The sequence below is a fragment of the Phyllobates terribilis genome, unplaced genomic scaffold (assembly GCF_046119375.1).
Source record: "Phyllobates terribilis strain yellow unplaced genomic scaffold, ASM4611937v1 Scaffold_109__1_contigs__length_5621821, whole genome shotgun sequence".
In the NCBI taxonomy this organism is placed as follows: Eukaryota; Metazoa; Chordata; class Amphibia; order Anura; family Dendrobatidae; genus Phyllobates; species Phyllobates terribilis.
The window spans coordinates 2,271,850-2,287,670 of record NW_027362869.1 but is presented as its reverse complement, the minus strand read 5'-3'; positions in this window follow the sequence as shown (position 1 = coordinate 2,287,670).

Here is a 15,821-nt window from a genome sequence, read left to right as displayed (position 1 = left end):
TTGTGAAAATCTCCGCTAAATGAGGTTATAGTATGTTAGAGGGCATCCCAGGAGGGCTCCAAATGTGTGGGTAAAATATATATCCCTTGGGGGAAATTTGAAAAAAAGTTGAATATTTTTTTTTTTCTGGACTTAGAAAATTTTCACACATGTGTAAGACTTCCAGAGAGGGGAGCATGTCTGTAATTGCATCCGATTTCAGTTCCAGAGCGTTTCACCCGATGAGTCCTTCATACTTAGTCGTTTTTTGCAAAATTTCTGACTTTGAAAATTTCACTTTTTTGTGAAAATCTCCGCTAAATGAGGTTATAGTATGTTAGAGGGCATCCCAGGAGGGCTCCAAATGTGTGGGTAAAATATATATCCCTTGGGGGGAAATTTGAAAAAAAGTTGAAAAAAATTTTTTTTTCTGGACTTAGAAAATTTTCACACATGTCTCAGACTTCCAGAGAGGGGAGCATGTCTGTAAGCGCATCCGATTTCAGTTCCAGAGCGTTTCACCCGATGAGTCCTTCATACTTAGTCGTTTTTTGGAAAAATTTCCACTTTTTGAAAATTTCACTTTTTTGTCAAATTCTCCGCCAAATGAGGTTATAGTATGTTAGAGGGCATCCCAGGAGGGCTCCAAATGTGTGGGTAAAATATATATCCCTTGGGGGAAATTTGAAAAATAGTTGAAAAATTTTTTTTTTCTGGACTTAGAAAATTTTCACACATGTCTCAGACTTCCAGAGAGGGGAGCATGTCTGTAAGCGCATCTGATTTCAGTTCCAGAGCGTTTCACCCGATGAGTCCTTCATACTTAGTCGTTTTTTGCAAAATTTCTGACTTTTTGAAAATTTCACTTTTGTGTGAAAATCTCCGCTAAATGAGGTTATAGTATGTTAGAGGGCATCCCAGGAGGGCTCCAAATGTGTGGGTAAAATATATATCCCTTGTGGGGAAATTTGAAAAAAGTTAAAAAAAAATTTTTTTCTGGACTTAGAAAATTTTCACACATGTCTCAGACTTCCAGAGAGGGGAGCATGTCAGTGCGCGCATCCGATTTCAGTTCCAGAGCAATTCACCCGATGAGTCCTTCATACTTAGTCGTTTTTTGCAAAATTTCTGACTTTTTGAAAATTTCACTTTTTTGTGAAAATCTCCGCTAAATGAGGTTATAGTATGTTAGAGGGCATCCCAGGAGGGCTCCAAATGTGTGGGTAAAATATATATCCCTTGGGGGAAATTTGAAAAAAAGTTGAACATTTTTTTTTTTCTGGACTTAGAAAATTTTCACACATGTGTAAGACTTCCAGAGAGGGGAGCATGTCTGTAATTGCATCCGATTTCAGTTCCAGAGCGTTTCACCCGATGAGTCCTTCATACTTAGTCGTTTTTTGCAAAATTTCTGACTTTTTGAAAATTTCACTTTTGTGTGAAAATCTCCGCTAAATTAGGTTATAGTATGTTAGAGGGCATCCCAGAAGGGCTCCAAATGTGTGGGTAAAATATATATCCCTTGGGGGTAAATTTGAAAAAAAGTTTTAAAATTTTTTTTTTCTGGACTTAGAAAATTTTCACACATGTCTCAGACTTCCAGAGAGGGGAGCATGTCTGTAAGCGCATCCGATTTCAGTTCCAGAGCGTTTCACCCGATGAGTCCTTCATACTTAGTCGTTTTTTGGAAAAATTTTCACTTTTTGAAAATTTCACTTTTTTGTGAAAATCTCCGCTAAATGAGGTTATAGTATGTTAGAGGGCATCCTAGGAGGGCTCCAAATGTGTGGGTAAAATATATATCCCTTGGGGGAAATTTGAAAAATAGTTGAAAAAATTTTTTTTTCTGGACTTAGAAAATTTTCACACATGTCTCAGACTTCCAGAGAGGGGAGCATGTCTGTAAGCGCATCTGATTTCAGTTCCAGAGCGATTCACCCGATGAGTCCTTCATACTTAGTCATTTTTTGCAAAATTTCTGACTTTTTAAAAATTTCACTTTTGTGTGAAAATCTCCGCTAAATGAGGTTATAGTATGTTAGAGGGCATCCCAGGAGGGCTCCAAATGTGTGGGTAAAATATATATCCCTTGGGGGGAAATTTGAAAAAAAGTTGAAAAAAATTTTTTTTTCTGGACTTAGAAAATTTTCACACATGTCTCAGACTTCCAGAGAGGGGAGCATGTCTGTAAGCGCATCCGATTTCAGTTCCAGAGCGTTTCACCCGATGAGTCCTTCATACTTAGTCGTTTTTTGGAAAAATTTCCACTTTTTGAAAATTTCACTTTTTTGTCAAATTCTCCGCCAAATGAGGTTATAGTATGTTAGAGGGCATCCCAGGAGGGCTCCAAATGTGTGGGTAAAATATATATCCCTTGGGGGAAATTTGAAAAATAGTTGAAAAATTTTTTTTTTCTGGACTTAGAAAATTTTCACACATGTCTCAGACTTCCAGAGAGGGGAGCATGTCTGTAAGCGCATCTGATTTCAGTTCCAGAGCGTTTCACCCGATGAGTCCTTCATACTTAGTCGTTTTTTGCAAAATTTCTGACTTTTTGAAAATTTCACTTTTGTGTGAAAATCTCCGCTAAATGAGGTTATAGTATGTTAGAGGGCATCCCAGGAGGGCTCCAAATGTGTGGGTAAAATATATATCCCTTGTGGGGAAATTTGAAAAAAGTTAAAAAAAAAATTTTTTCTGGACTTAGAAAATTTTCACACATGTCTCAGACTTCCAGAGAGGGGAGCATGTCAGTGCGCGCATCCGATTTCAGTTCCAGAGCAATTCACCCGATGAGTCCTTCATACTTAGTCGTTTTTTGCAAAATTTCTGACTTTTTGAAAATTTCACTTTTTTGTGAAAATCTCCGCTAAATGAGGTTATAGTATGTTAGAGGGCATCCCAGGAGGGCTCCAAATGTGTGGGTAAAATATATATCCCTTGGGGGAAATTTGAAAAAAAGTTGAACATTTTTTTTTTTCTGGACTTAGAAAATTTTCACACATGTGTAAGACTTCCAGAGAGGGGAGCATGTCTGTAATTGCATCCGATTTCAGTTCCAGAGCGTTTCACCCGATGAGTCCTTCATACTTAGTCGTTTTTTGCAAAATTTCTGACTTTTTGAAAATTTCACTTTTGTGTGAAAATCTCCGCTAAATTAGGTTATAGTATGTTAGAGGGCATCCCAGAAGGGCTCCAAATGTGTGGGTAAAATATATATCCCTTGGGGGTAAATTTGAAAAAAAGTTTTAAAATTTTTTTTTTCTGGACTTAGAAAATTTTCACACATGTCTCAGACTTCCAGAGAGGGGAGCATGTCTGTAAGCGCATCCGATTTCAGTTCCAGAGCGTTTCACCCGATGAGTCCTTCATACTTAGTCGTTTTTTGGAAAAATTTTCACTTTTTGAAAATTTCACTTTTTTGTGAAAATCTCCGCTAAATGAGGTTATAGTATGTTAGAGGGCATCCCAGGAGGGCTCCAAATGTGTGGGTAAAATATATATCCCTTGGGGGAAATTTGAAAAAAAGTTGAAAAATTTTTTTTTTCTGGACTTAGAAAATTTTCACACATGTGTAAGACTTCCAGAGAGGGGAGCATGTCTGTAAGCGCATCTGATTTCAGTTCCAGAGCGTTTCACCCGATGAGTCCTTCATACTTAGTCGTTTCTTGCAAAATTTCTGACTTTTGGAAAATTTCACTTTTTTGTGAAAATCTCCGCTAAATGAGGTTATAGTATGTTAGAGGGCATCCCAGGAGGGCTCCAAATGTGTGGGTAAAATATATATCCCTTGGGGGAAATTTGAAAAATAGTTGAAAAAATTTTTTTTTCTGGACTTAGAAAATTTTCACACATGTCTCAGACTTCCAGAGAGGGGAGCATGTCTGTAAGCGCATCTGATTTCAGTTCCAGAGCGTTTCACCCGATGAGTCCTTCATACTTAGTCGTTTTTTGCAAAATTTCTGACTTTTTAAAAATTTCACTTTTGTGTGAAAATCTCCGCTAAATAAGGTTATAGTATGTTAGAGGGCATCCCAGGAGGGCTCCAAATGTGTGGGTAAAATATATATCCCTTGTGGGGAAATTTGAAAAAAGTTAAAAAAAATGTTTTTTCTGGACTTAGAAAATTTTCACACATGTCTCAGACTTCCAGAGAGGGGAGCATGTCAGTGCGCGCATCCGATTTCAGTTCCAGAGCGATTAACCTGATGAGTCCTTCATACTTAGTCGTTTTTTGCAAAATTTCTGACTTTTTGAAAATTTCACTTTTTTGTGAAAATCTCCGCTAAATGAGGTTATAGTATGTTAGAGGGCATCCCAGGAGGGCTCCAAATGTGTGGGTAAAATATATATCCCTTGGGGGAAATTTGAAAAAAAGTTGAAAAATTTTTTTTTTCTGGACTTAGAAAATTTTCACACATGTGTAAGACTTCCAGAGAGGGGAGCATGTCTGTAAGCGCATCCGATTTCAGTTCCAGAGCGTTTCACCCAATGAGTCCTTCATACTTAGTCGTTTCTTGCAAAATTTCTGACTTTTGGAAAATTTCACTTTTTTGTGAAAATCTCCGCTAAATGAGGTTATAGTATGTTAGAGGGCATCCCAGGAGGGCTCCAAATGTGTGGGTAAAATATATATCCCTTGGGGGAAATTTGAAAAATAGTTGAAAAAATTTTTTTTTCTGGACTTAGAAAATTTTCACACATGTGTAAGACTTCCAGAGAGGGGAGCATGTCTGTAAGCGCATCCGATTTCAGTTCCAGAGCGTTTCACCCGATGAGTCCTTCATACTTAGTCGTTTCTTGTAAAATTTCTGACTTTTGGAAAATTTCACTTTTTTGTGAAAATCTCCGCTAAATGAGGTTATAGTATGTTAGAGGGCATCCTAGGAGGGCTCCAAATGTGTGGGTAAAATATATATCCCTTGGGGGAAATTTGAAAAATAGTTGAAAAAATTTTTTTTTCTGGACTTAGAAAATTTTCACACATGTCTCAGACTTCCAGAGAGGGGAGCATGTCTGTAAGCGCATCTGATTTCAGTTCCAGAGCGATTCACCCGATGAGTCCTTCATACTTAGTCGTTTTTTGCAAAATTTCTGACTTTTTAAAAATTTCACTTTTGTGTGAAAATCTCCGCTAAATGAGGTTATAGTATGTTAGAGGGCATCCCAGGAGGGCTCCAAATGTGTGGGTAAAATATATATCCCTTGTGGGGAAATTTGAAAAAAGTTAAAAAAAATGTTTTTTCTGGACTTAGAAAATTTTCACACATGTCTCAGACTTCCAGAGAGGGGAGCATGTCAGTGCACGCATCCGATTTCAGTTCCAGAGCGATTCACCCGATGAGTCCTTCATACTTAGTCGTTTTTTGCAAAATTTCTGACTTTTTGAAAATTTCACTTTTTTGTGAAAATCTCCGCTAAATGAGGTTATAGTATGTTAGAGGGCATCCCAGGAGGGCTCCAAATGTGTGGGTAAAATATATATCCCTTGGGGGAAATTTGAAAAATAGTTGAAAAAATTTTTTTTTCTGGACTTAGAAAATTTTCACACATGTCTCAGACTTCCAGAGAGGGGACCATGTGTGTAAGCGCATCTGATTTCAGTTCCAGAGCGTTTCACCCGATGAGTCCTTCATACTTAGTCGTTTTTTGCAAAATTTCTGACTTTTTAAAAATTTCACTTTTGTGTGAAAATCTCCGCTAAATGAGGTTATAGTATGTTAGAGGGCATCCCAGGAGGGCTCCAAATGTGTGGGTAAAATATATATCCCTTGTGGGGAAATTTGAAAAAAGTTAAAAAAAATGTTTTTTCTGGACTTAGAAAATTTTCACACATGTCTCAGACTTCCAGAGAGGGGAGCATGTCAGTGCGCGCATCCGATTTCAGTTCCAGAGCGATTACCCCGATGAGTCCTTCATACTTAGTCGTTTTTTGCAAAATTTCTGACTTTTTGAAAATTTCACTTTTTTGTGAAAATCTCCACTAAATGAGGTTATAGTATGTTAGAGGGCATCCCAGGAGGGCTCCAAATGTGTGGGTAAAATATATATCCCTTGGGGGAAATTTGAAAAAAAGTTGAACTTTTTTTTTTTTCTGGACTTAGAAAATTTTCACACATGTCTCAGACTTCCAGAGAGGGGAGCATGTCTGTAATTGCATCCGATTTCAGTTCCAGAGCGTTTCACCCGATGAGTCCTTCATACTTAGTCGTTTTTTGCAAAATTTCTGACTTTTTGAAAATTTCACTTTTGTGTGAAAATCTCCGCTAAATTAGGTTATAGTATGTTAGAGGGCATCCCAGAAGGGCTCCAAATGTGTGGGTAAAATATATATCCCTTGGGGGTAAATTTGAAAAAAAGTTTTAAATTTTTTTTTTTCTGGACTTAGAAAATTTTCACACATGTCTCAGACTTCCAGAGAGGGGAGCATGTCTGTAAGCGCATCCGATTTCAGTTCCAGAGCGTTTCACCCGATGAGTCCTTCATACTTAGTCGTTTTTTGGAAAAATTTTCACTTTTTGAAAATTTCACTTTTTTGTGAAAATCTCCGCTAAATGAGGTTATAGTATGTTAGAGGGCATCCCAGGAGGGCTCCAAATGTGTGGGTAAAATATATATCCCTTGGGGGAAATTTGAAAAAAAGTTGAAAAATTTTTTTTTTCTGGACTTAGAAAATTTTCACACATGTGTAAGACTTCCAGAGAGGGGAGCATGTCTGTAAGCGCATCCGATTTCAGTTCCAGAGCGTTTCACCCGATGAGTCCTTCATACTTAGTCGTTTTTTGGAAAAATTTCCACTTTTTGAAAATTTCACTTTTTTGTGAAAATCTCCGCTAAATGAGGTTATAGTATGTTAGAGGGCATCCCAGGAGGGCTCCAAATGTGTGGGTAAAATATATATCCCTTGGGGGAAATTTGAAAAAAAGTTGAAAAATTTTTTTTTTCTGGACTTAGAAAATATTCACACATGTGTAAGACTTCCAGAGAGGGGAGCATGTCTGTAAGCGCATCCGATTTCAGTTCCAGAGCGTTTCACCCGATGAGTCCTTCATACTTAGTCGTTTCTTGCAAAATTTCTGACTTTTCGAAAATTTCACTTTTTTGTGAAAATCTCCGCTAAATGAGGTTATAGTATGTTAGAGGGCATCCCAGGAGGGCTCCAAATGTGTGGGTAAAATATATATCCCTTGTGGGGAAATTTGAAAAAAGTTAAAAAAAAAATTTTCTGGACTTAGAAAATTTTCACACATGTCTCAGACTTCCAGAGAGGGGAGCATGTCAGTGCGCGCATCCGATTTCAGTTCCAGAGCGATTCACCCGATGAGTCCTTCATACTTAGTCGTTTTTTGCAAAATTTCTGACTTTTTGAAAATTTCACTTTGTTGTGAAAATCTCCGCTAAATGAGGTTATAGTATGTTAGAGGGCATCCCAGGAGGGCTCCAAATGTGTGGGTAAAATATATATCCCTTGGGGGAAATTTGAAAAAAAGTTGAACATTTTTTTTTTTCTGGACTTAGAAAATTTTCACACATGTGTAAGACTTCCAGAGAGGGGAGCATGTCTGTAAGCGCATCTGATTTCAGTTCCAGAGCATTTCACCCGATGAGTCCTTCATACTTAGTCGTTTCTTGCAAAATTTCTGACTTTTGGAAAATTTCACTTTTTTGTGAAAATCTCCGCTAAATGAGGTTATAGTATGTTAGAGGGCATCCCAGGAGGGCTCCAAATGTGTGGGTAAAATATATATCCCTTGGGGGAAATTTGAAAAATAGTTGAAAAAATTTTTTTTTCTGGACTTAGAAAATTTTCACACATGTCTCAGACTTCCAGAGAGGGGAGCATGTCTGTAAGCGCATCTGATTTCAGTTCCAGAGCGTTTCACCCGATGAGTCCTTCATACTTAGTCGTTTTTTGCAAAATTTCTGACTTTTTGAAAATTTCACTTTTTTGTGAAAATCTCCGCTAAATGAGGTTATAGTATGTTAGAGGGCATCCCAGGAGGGCTCCAAATGTGTGGGTAAAATATATATCCCTTGGGGGAAATTTGAAAAATAGTTGAAAAAATTTTTTTTTCTGGACTTAGAAAATTTTCACACATGTCTCAGACTTCCAGAGAGGGGACCATGTCTGTAAGCGCATCTGATTTCAGTTCCAGAGCGTTTCACCCGATGAGTCCTTCATACTTAGTCGTTTTTTGCAAAATTTCTGACTTTTTAAAAATTTCACTTTTGTGTGAAAATCTCCGCTAAATGAGGTTATAGTATGTTAGAGGGCATCCCAGGAGGGCTCCAAATGTGTGGGTAAAATATATATCCCTTGTGGGGAAATTTGAAAAAAGTTAAAAAAAATGTTTTTTCTGGACTTAGAAAATTTTCACACATGTCTCAGACTTCCAGAGAGGGGAGCATGTCAGTGCGCGCATCCGATTTCAGTTCCAGAGCGATTACCCCGATGAGTCCTTCATACTTAGTCGTTTTTTGCAAAATTTCTGACTTTTTGAAAATTTCACTTTTTTGTGAAAATCTCCACTAAATGAGGTTATAGTATGTTAGAGGGCATCCCAGGAGGGCTCCAAATGTGTGGGTAAAATATATATCCCTTGGGGGAAATTTGAAAAAAAGTTGAACTTTTTTTTTTTTCTGGACTTAGAAAATTTTCACACATGTCTCAGACTTCCAGAGAGGGGAGCATGTCTGTAATTGCATCCGATTTCAGTTCCAGAGCGTTTCACCCGATGAGTCCTTCATACTTAGTCGTTTTTTGCAAAATTTCTGACTTTTTGAAAATTTCACTTTTGTGTGAAAATCTCCGCTAAATTAGGTTATAGTATGTTAGAGGGCATCCCAGAAGGGCTCCAAATGTGTGGGTAAAATATATATCCCTTGGGGGTAAATTTGAAAAAAAGTTTTAAATTTTTTTTTTTCTGGACTTAGAAAATTTTCACACATGTCTCAGACTTCCAGAGAGGGGAGCATGTCTGTAAGCGCATCCGATTTCAGTTCCAGAGCGTTTCACCCGATGAGTCCTTCATACTTAGTCGTTTTTTGGAAAAATTTTCACTTTTTGAAAATTTCACTTTTTTGTGAAAATCTCCGCTAAATGAGGTTATAGTATGTTAGAGGGCATCCCAGGAGGGCTCCAAATGTGTGGGTAAAATATATATCCCTTGGGGGAAATTTGAAAAAAAGTTGAAAAATTTTTTTTTTCTGGACTTAGAAAATTTTCACACATGTGTAAGACTTCCAGAGAGGGGAGCATGTCTGTAAGCGCATCCGATTTCAGTTCCAGAGCGTTTCACCCGATGAGTCCTTCATACTTAGTCGTTTTTTGGAAAAATTTCCACTTTTTGAAAATTTCACTTTTTTGTGAAAATCTCCGCTAATTGAGGTTATAGTATGTTAGAGGGCATCCCAGGAGGGCTCCAAATGTGTGGGTAAAATATATATCCCTTGGGGGAAATTTGAAAAAAAGTTGAAAAATTTTTTTTTTCTGGACTTAGAAAATATTCACACATGTGTAAGACTTCCAGAGAGGGGAGCATGTCTGTAAGCGCATCCGATTTCAGTTCCAGAGCGTTTCACCCGATGAGTCCTTCATACTTAGTCGTTTCTTGCAAAATTTCTGACTTTTCGAAAATTTCACTTTTTTGTGAAAATCTCCGCTAAATGAGGTTATAGTATGTTAGAGGGCATCCCAGGAGGGCTCCAAATGTGTGGGTAAAATATATATCCCTTGTGGGGAAATTTGAAAAAAGTTAAAAAAAATTTTTTTTCTGGACTTAGAAAATTTTCACACATGTCTCAGACTTCCAGAGAGGGGAGCATGTCAGTGCGCGCATCCGATTTCAGTTCCAGAGCGATTCACCCGATGAGTCCTTCATACTTAGTCGTTTTTTGCAAAATTTCTGACTTTTTGAAAATTTCACTTTGTTGTGAAAATCTCCGCTAAATGAGGTTATAGTATGTTAGAGGGCATCCCAGGAGGGCTCCAAATGTGTGGGTAAAATATATATCCCTTGGGGGAAATTTGAAAAAAAGTTGAACATTTTTTTTTTTCTGGACTTAGAAAATTTTCACACATGTGTAAGACTTCCAGAGAGGGGAGCATGTCTGTAAGCGCATCTGATTTCAGTTCCAGAGCATTTCACCCGATGAGTCCTTCATACTTAGTCGTTTCTTGCAAAATTTCTGACTTTTGGAAAATTTCACTTTTTTGTGAAAATCTCCGCTAAATGAGGTTATAGTATGTTAGAGGGCATCCCAGGAGGGCTCCAAATGTGTGGGTAAAATATATATCCCTTGGGGGAAATTTGAAAAATAGTTGAAAAAATTTTTTTTTCTGGACTTAGAAAATTTTCACACATGTCTCAGACTTCCAGAGAGGGGAGCATGTCTGTAAGCGCATCTGATTTCAGTTCCAGAGCGTTTCACCCGATGAGTCCTTCATACTTAGTCGTTTTTTGCAAAATTTCTGACTTTTTAAAAATTTCACTTTTGTGTGAAAATCTCCGCTAAATAAGGTTATAGTATGTTAGAGGGCATCCCAGGAGGGCTCCAAATGTGTGGGTAAAATATATATCCCTTGTGGGGAAATTTGAAAAAAGTTAAAAAAAATCTTTTTTCTGGACTTAGAAAATTTTCACACATGTCTCAGACTTCCAGAGAGGGGAGCATGTCAGTGCGCGCATCCGATTTCAGTTCCAGAGCGATTAACCCGATGAGTCCTTCATACTTAGTCGTTTTTTGCAAAATTTCTGACTTTTTGAAAATTTCACTTTTTTGTGAAAATCTCCGCTAAATGAGGTTATAGTATGTTAGAGGGCATCCCAGGAGGGCTCCAAATGTGTGGGTAAAATATATATCCCTTGGGGGAAATTTGAAAAAAAGTTGAAAAATTTTTTTTTTCTGGACTTAGAAAATTTTCACACATGTGTAAGACTTCCAGAGAGGGGAGCATGTCTGTAAGCGCATCCGATTTCAGTTCCAGAGCGTTTCACCCAATGAGTCCTTCATACTTAGTCGTTTCTTGCAAAATTTCTGACTTTTGGAAAATTTCACTTTTTTGTGAAAATCTCCGCTAAATGAGGTTATAGTATGTTAGAGGGCATCCCAGGAGGGCTCCAAATGTGTGGGTAAAATATATATCCCTTGGGGGAAATTTGAAAAATAGTTGAAAAAATTTTTTTTTCTGGACTTAGAAAATTTTCACACATGTGTAAGACTTCCAGAGAGGGGAGCATGTCTGTAAGCGCATCTGATTTCAGTTCCAGAGCGTTTCACCCGATGAGTCCTTCATACTTAGTCGTTTCTTGCAAAATTTCTGACTTTTGGAAAATTTCACTTTTTTGTGAAAATCTCCGCTAAATGAGGTTATAGTATGTTAGAGGGCATCCCAGGAGGGCTCCAAATGTGTGGGTAAAATATATATCCCTTGGGGGAAATTTGAAAAATAGTTGAAAAAATTTTTTTTTCTGGACTTAGAAAATTTTCACACATGTGTAAGACTTCCAGAGAGGGGAGCATGTCTGTAAGCGCATCTGATTTCAGTTCCAGAGCGTTTCACCCGATGAGTCCTTCATACTCAGTCGTTTCTTGCAAAATTTCTGACTTTTGGAAAATTTCACTTTTTTGTGAAAATCTCCGCTAAATGAGGTTATAGTATGTTAGAGGGCATCCCAGGAGGGCTCCAAATGTGTGGGTAAAATATATATCCCTTGGGGGAAATTTGAAAAATAATTGAAAAAATTTTTTTTTCTGGACTTAGAAAATTTTCACACATGTCTCAGACTTCCAGAGAGGGGAGCATGTCTGTAAGCGCATCTGATTTCAGTTCCAGAGCGATTCACCCGATGAGTCCTTCATACTTAGTCGTTTTTTGCAAAATTTCTGACTTTTTAAAAATTTCACTTTTGTGTGAAAATCTCCGCTAAATGAGGTTATAGTATGTTAGAGGGCATCCCAGGAGGGCTCCAAATGTGTGGGTAAAATATATATCCCTTGTGGGGAAATTTGAAAAAAGTTAAAAAAAATGTTTTTTCTGGACTTAGAAAATTTTCACACATGTCTCAGACTTCCAGAGAGGGGAGCATGTCAGTGCACGCATCCGATTTCAGTTCCAGAGCGATTCACCCGATGAGTCCTTCATACTTAGTCGTTTTTTGCAAAATTTCTGACTTTTTGAAAATTTCACTTTTTTGTGAAAATCTCCGCTAAATGAGGTTATAGTATGTTAGAGGGCATCCCAGGAGGGCTCCAAATGTGTGGGTAAAATATATATCCCTTGGGGGAAATTTGAAAAATAGTTGAAAAAATTTTTTTTTCTGGACTTAGAAAATTTTCACACATGTCTCAGACTTCCAGAGAGGGGACCATGTCTGTAAGCGCATCTGATTTCAGTTCCAGAGCGTTTCACCCGATGAGTCCTTCATACTTAGTCGTTTTTTGCAAAATTTCTGACTTTTTAAAAATTTCACTTTTGTGTGAAAATCTCCGCTAAATGAGGTTATAGTATGTTAGAGGGCATCCCAGGAGGGCTCCAAATGTGTGGGTAAAATATATATCCCTTGTGGGGAAATTTGAAAAAAGTTAAAAAAAATGTTTTTTCTGGACTTAGAAAATTTTCACACATGTCTCAGACTTCCAGAGAGGGGAGCATGTCAGTGCGCGCATCCGATTTCAGTTCCAGAGCGATTACCCCGATGAGTCCTTCATACTTAGTCGTTTTTTGCAAAATTTCTGACTTTTTGAAAATTTCACTTTTTTGTGAAAATCTCCACTAAATGAGGTTATAGTATGTTAGAGGGCATCCCAGGAGGGCTCCAAATGTGTGGGTAAAATATATATCCCTTGGGGGAAATTTGAAAAAAAGTTGAACTTTTTTTTTTTTCTGGACTTAGAAAATTTTCACACATGTCTCAGACTTCCAGAGAGGGGAGCATGTCTGTAAGCGCATCCGATTTCAGTTCCAGAGCGTTTCACCCGATGAGTCCTTCATACTTAGTCGTTTTTTGGAAAAATTTTCACTTTTTGAAAATTTCACTTTTTTGTGAAAATCTCCGCTAAATTAGGTTATAGTATGTTAGAGGGCATCCCAGAAGGGCTCCAAATGTGTGGGTAAAATATATATCCCTTGGGGGTAAATTTGAAAAAAAGTTTTAAATTTTTTTTTTTCTGGACTTAGAAAATTTTCACACATGTCTCAGACTTCCAGAGAGGGGAGCATGTCTGTAAGCGCATCCGATTTCAGTTCCAGAGCGTTTCACCCGATGAGTCCTTCATACTTAGTCGTTTTTTGGAAAAATTTTCACTTTTTGAAAATTTCACTTTTTTGTGAAAATCTCCGCTAAATGAGGTTATAGTATGTTAGAGGGCATCCCAGGAGGGCTCCAAATGTGTGGGTAAAATATATATCCCTTGGGGGAAATTTGAAAAAAAGTTGAAAAATTTTTTTTTTCTGGACTTAGAAAATTTTCACACATGTGTAAGACTTCCAGAGAGGGGAGCATGTCTGTAAGCGCATCCGATTTCAGTTCCAGAGCGTTTCACCCGATGAGTCCTTCATACTTAGTCGTTTTTTGGAAAAATTTCCACTTTTTGAAAATTTCACTTTTTTGTGAAAATCTCCGCTAAATGAGGTTATAGTATGTTAGAGGGCATCCCAGGAGGGCTCCAAATTTGTGGGTAAAATATATATCCCTTGGGGGAAATTTGAAAAAAAGTTGAAAAATTTTTTTTTTCTGGACTTAGAAAATTTTCACACATGTGTAAGACTTCCAGAGAGGGGAGCATGTCTGTAAGCGCATCCGATTTCAGTTCCAGAGCGTTTCACCCAATGAGTCCTTCATACTTAGTCGTTTCTTGCAAAATTTCTGACTTTTGGAAAATTTCACTTTTTTGTGAAAATCTCCGCTAAATGAGGTTATAGTATGTTAGAGGGCATCCCAGGAGGGCTCCAAATGTGTGGGTAAAATATATATCCCTTGGGGGAAATTTGAAAAATAGTTGAAAAAATTTTTTTTTCTGGACTTAGAAAATTTTCACACATGTGTAAGACTTCCAGAGAGGGGAGCATGTCTGTAAGCGCATCCGATTTCAGTTCCAGAGCGTTTCACCCGATGAGTCCTTCATACTTAGTCGTTTCTTGCAAAATTTCTGACTTTTGGAAAATTTCACTTTTTTGTGAAAATCTCCGCTAAATGAGGTTATAGTATGTTAGAGGGCATCCCAGGAGGGCTCCAAATGTGTGGGTAAAATATATATCCCTTGGGGGAAATTTGAAAAATAGTTGAAAAAATTTTTTTTTTTGGACTTAGAAAATTTTCACACATGTCTCAGACTTCCAGAGAGGGGAGCATGTCTGTAAGCGCATCTGATTTCAGTTCCAGAGCGATTCACCCGATGAGTCCTTCATACTTAGTCGTTTTTTGCAAAATTTCTGACTTTTTAAAAATTTCACTTTTGTGTGAAAATCTCCGCTAAATGAGGTTATAGTATGTTAGAGGGCATCCCAGGAGGGCTCCAAATGTGTGGGTAAAATATATATCCCTTGTGGGGAAATTTGAAAAAAGTTAAAAAAAATGTTTTTTCTGGACTTAGAAAATTTTCACACATGTCTCAGACTTCCAGAGAGGGGAGCATGTCAGTGCACGCATCCGATTTCAGTTCCAGAGCGATTCACCCGATGAGTCCTTCATACTTAGTCGTTTTTTGCAAAATTTCTGACTTTTTGAAAATTTCACTTTTTTGTGAAAATCTCCGCTAAATGAGGTTATAGTATGTTAGAGGGCATCCCAGGAGGGCTCCAAATGTGTGGGTAAAATATATATCCCTTGGGGGAAATTTGAAAAAAAGTTGAACTTTTTTTTTTTTCTGGACTTAGAAAATTTTCACACATGTCTCAGACTTCCAGAGAGGGGAGCATGTCTGTAATTGCATCCGATTTCAGTTCCAGAGCGTTTCACCCGATGAGTCCTTCATACTTAGTCGTTTTTTGCAAAATTTCTGACTTTTTGAAAATTTCACTTTTGTGTGAAAATCTCCGCTAAATTAGGTTATAGTATGTTAGAGGGCATCCCAGAAGGGCTCCAAATGTGTGGGTAAAATATATATCCCTTGGGGGTAAATTTGAAAAAAAGTTTTAAATTTTTTTTTTTCTGGACTTAGAAAATTTTCACACATGTCTCAGACTTCCAGAGAGGGGAGCATGTCTGTAAGCGCATCCGATTTCAGTTCCAGAGCGTTTCACCCGATGAGTCCTTCATACTTAGTCGTTTTTTGGAAAAATTTTCACTTTTTGAAAATTTCACTTTTTTGTGAAAATCTCCGCTAAATGAGGTTATAGTATGTTAGAGGGCATCCCAGGAGGGCTCCAAATGTGTGGGTAAAATATATATCCCTTGGGGGAAATTTGAAAAAAAGTTGAAAAATTTTTTTTTTCTGGACTTAGAAAATTTTCACACATGTGTAAGACTTCCAGAGAGGGGAGCATGTCTGTAAGCGCATCCGATTTCAGTTCCAGAGCGTTTCACCCGATGAGTCCTTCATACTTAGTCGTTTTTTGGAAAAATTTCCACTTTTTGAAAATTTCACTTTTTTGTGAAAATCTCCGCTAAATGAGGTTATAGTATGTTAGAGGGCATCCCAGGAGGGCTCCAAATGTGTGGGTAAAATATATATCCCTTGGGGGAAATTTGAAAAAAAGTTGAAAAATTTTTTTTTTCTGGACTTAGAAAATTTTCACACATGTGTAAGACTTCCAGAGAGGGGAGCATGTCAGTGCGCGCATCCGATTTCAGTTCCAGAGCGATTCACCCGATGAGTCCTTCATACTTAGTCGTTTTTTG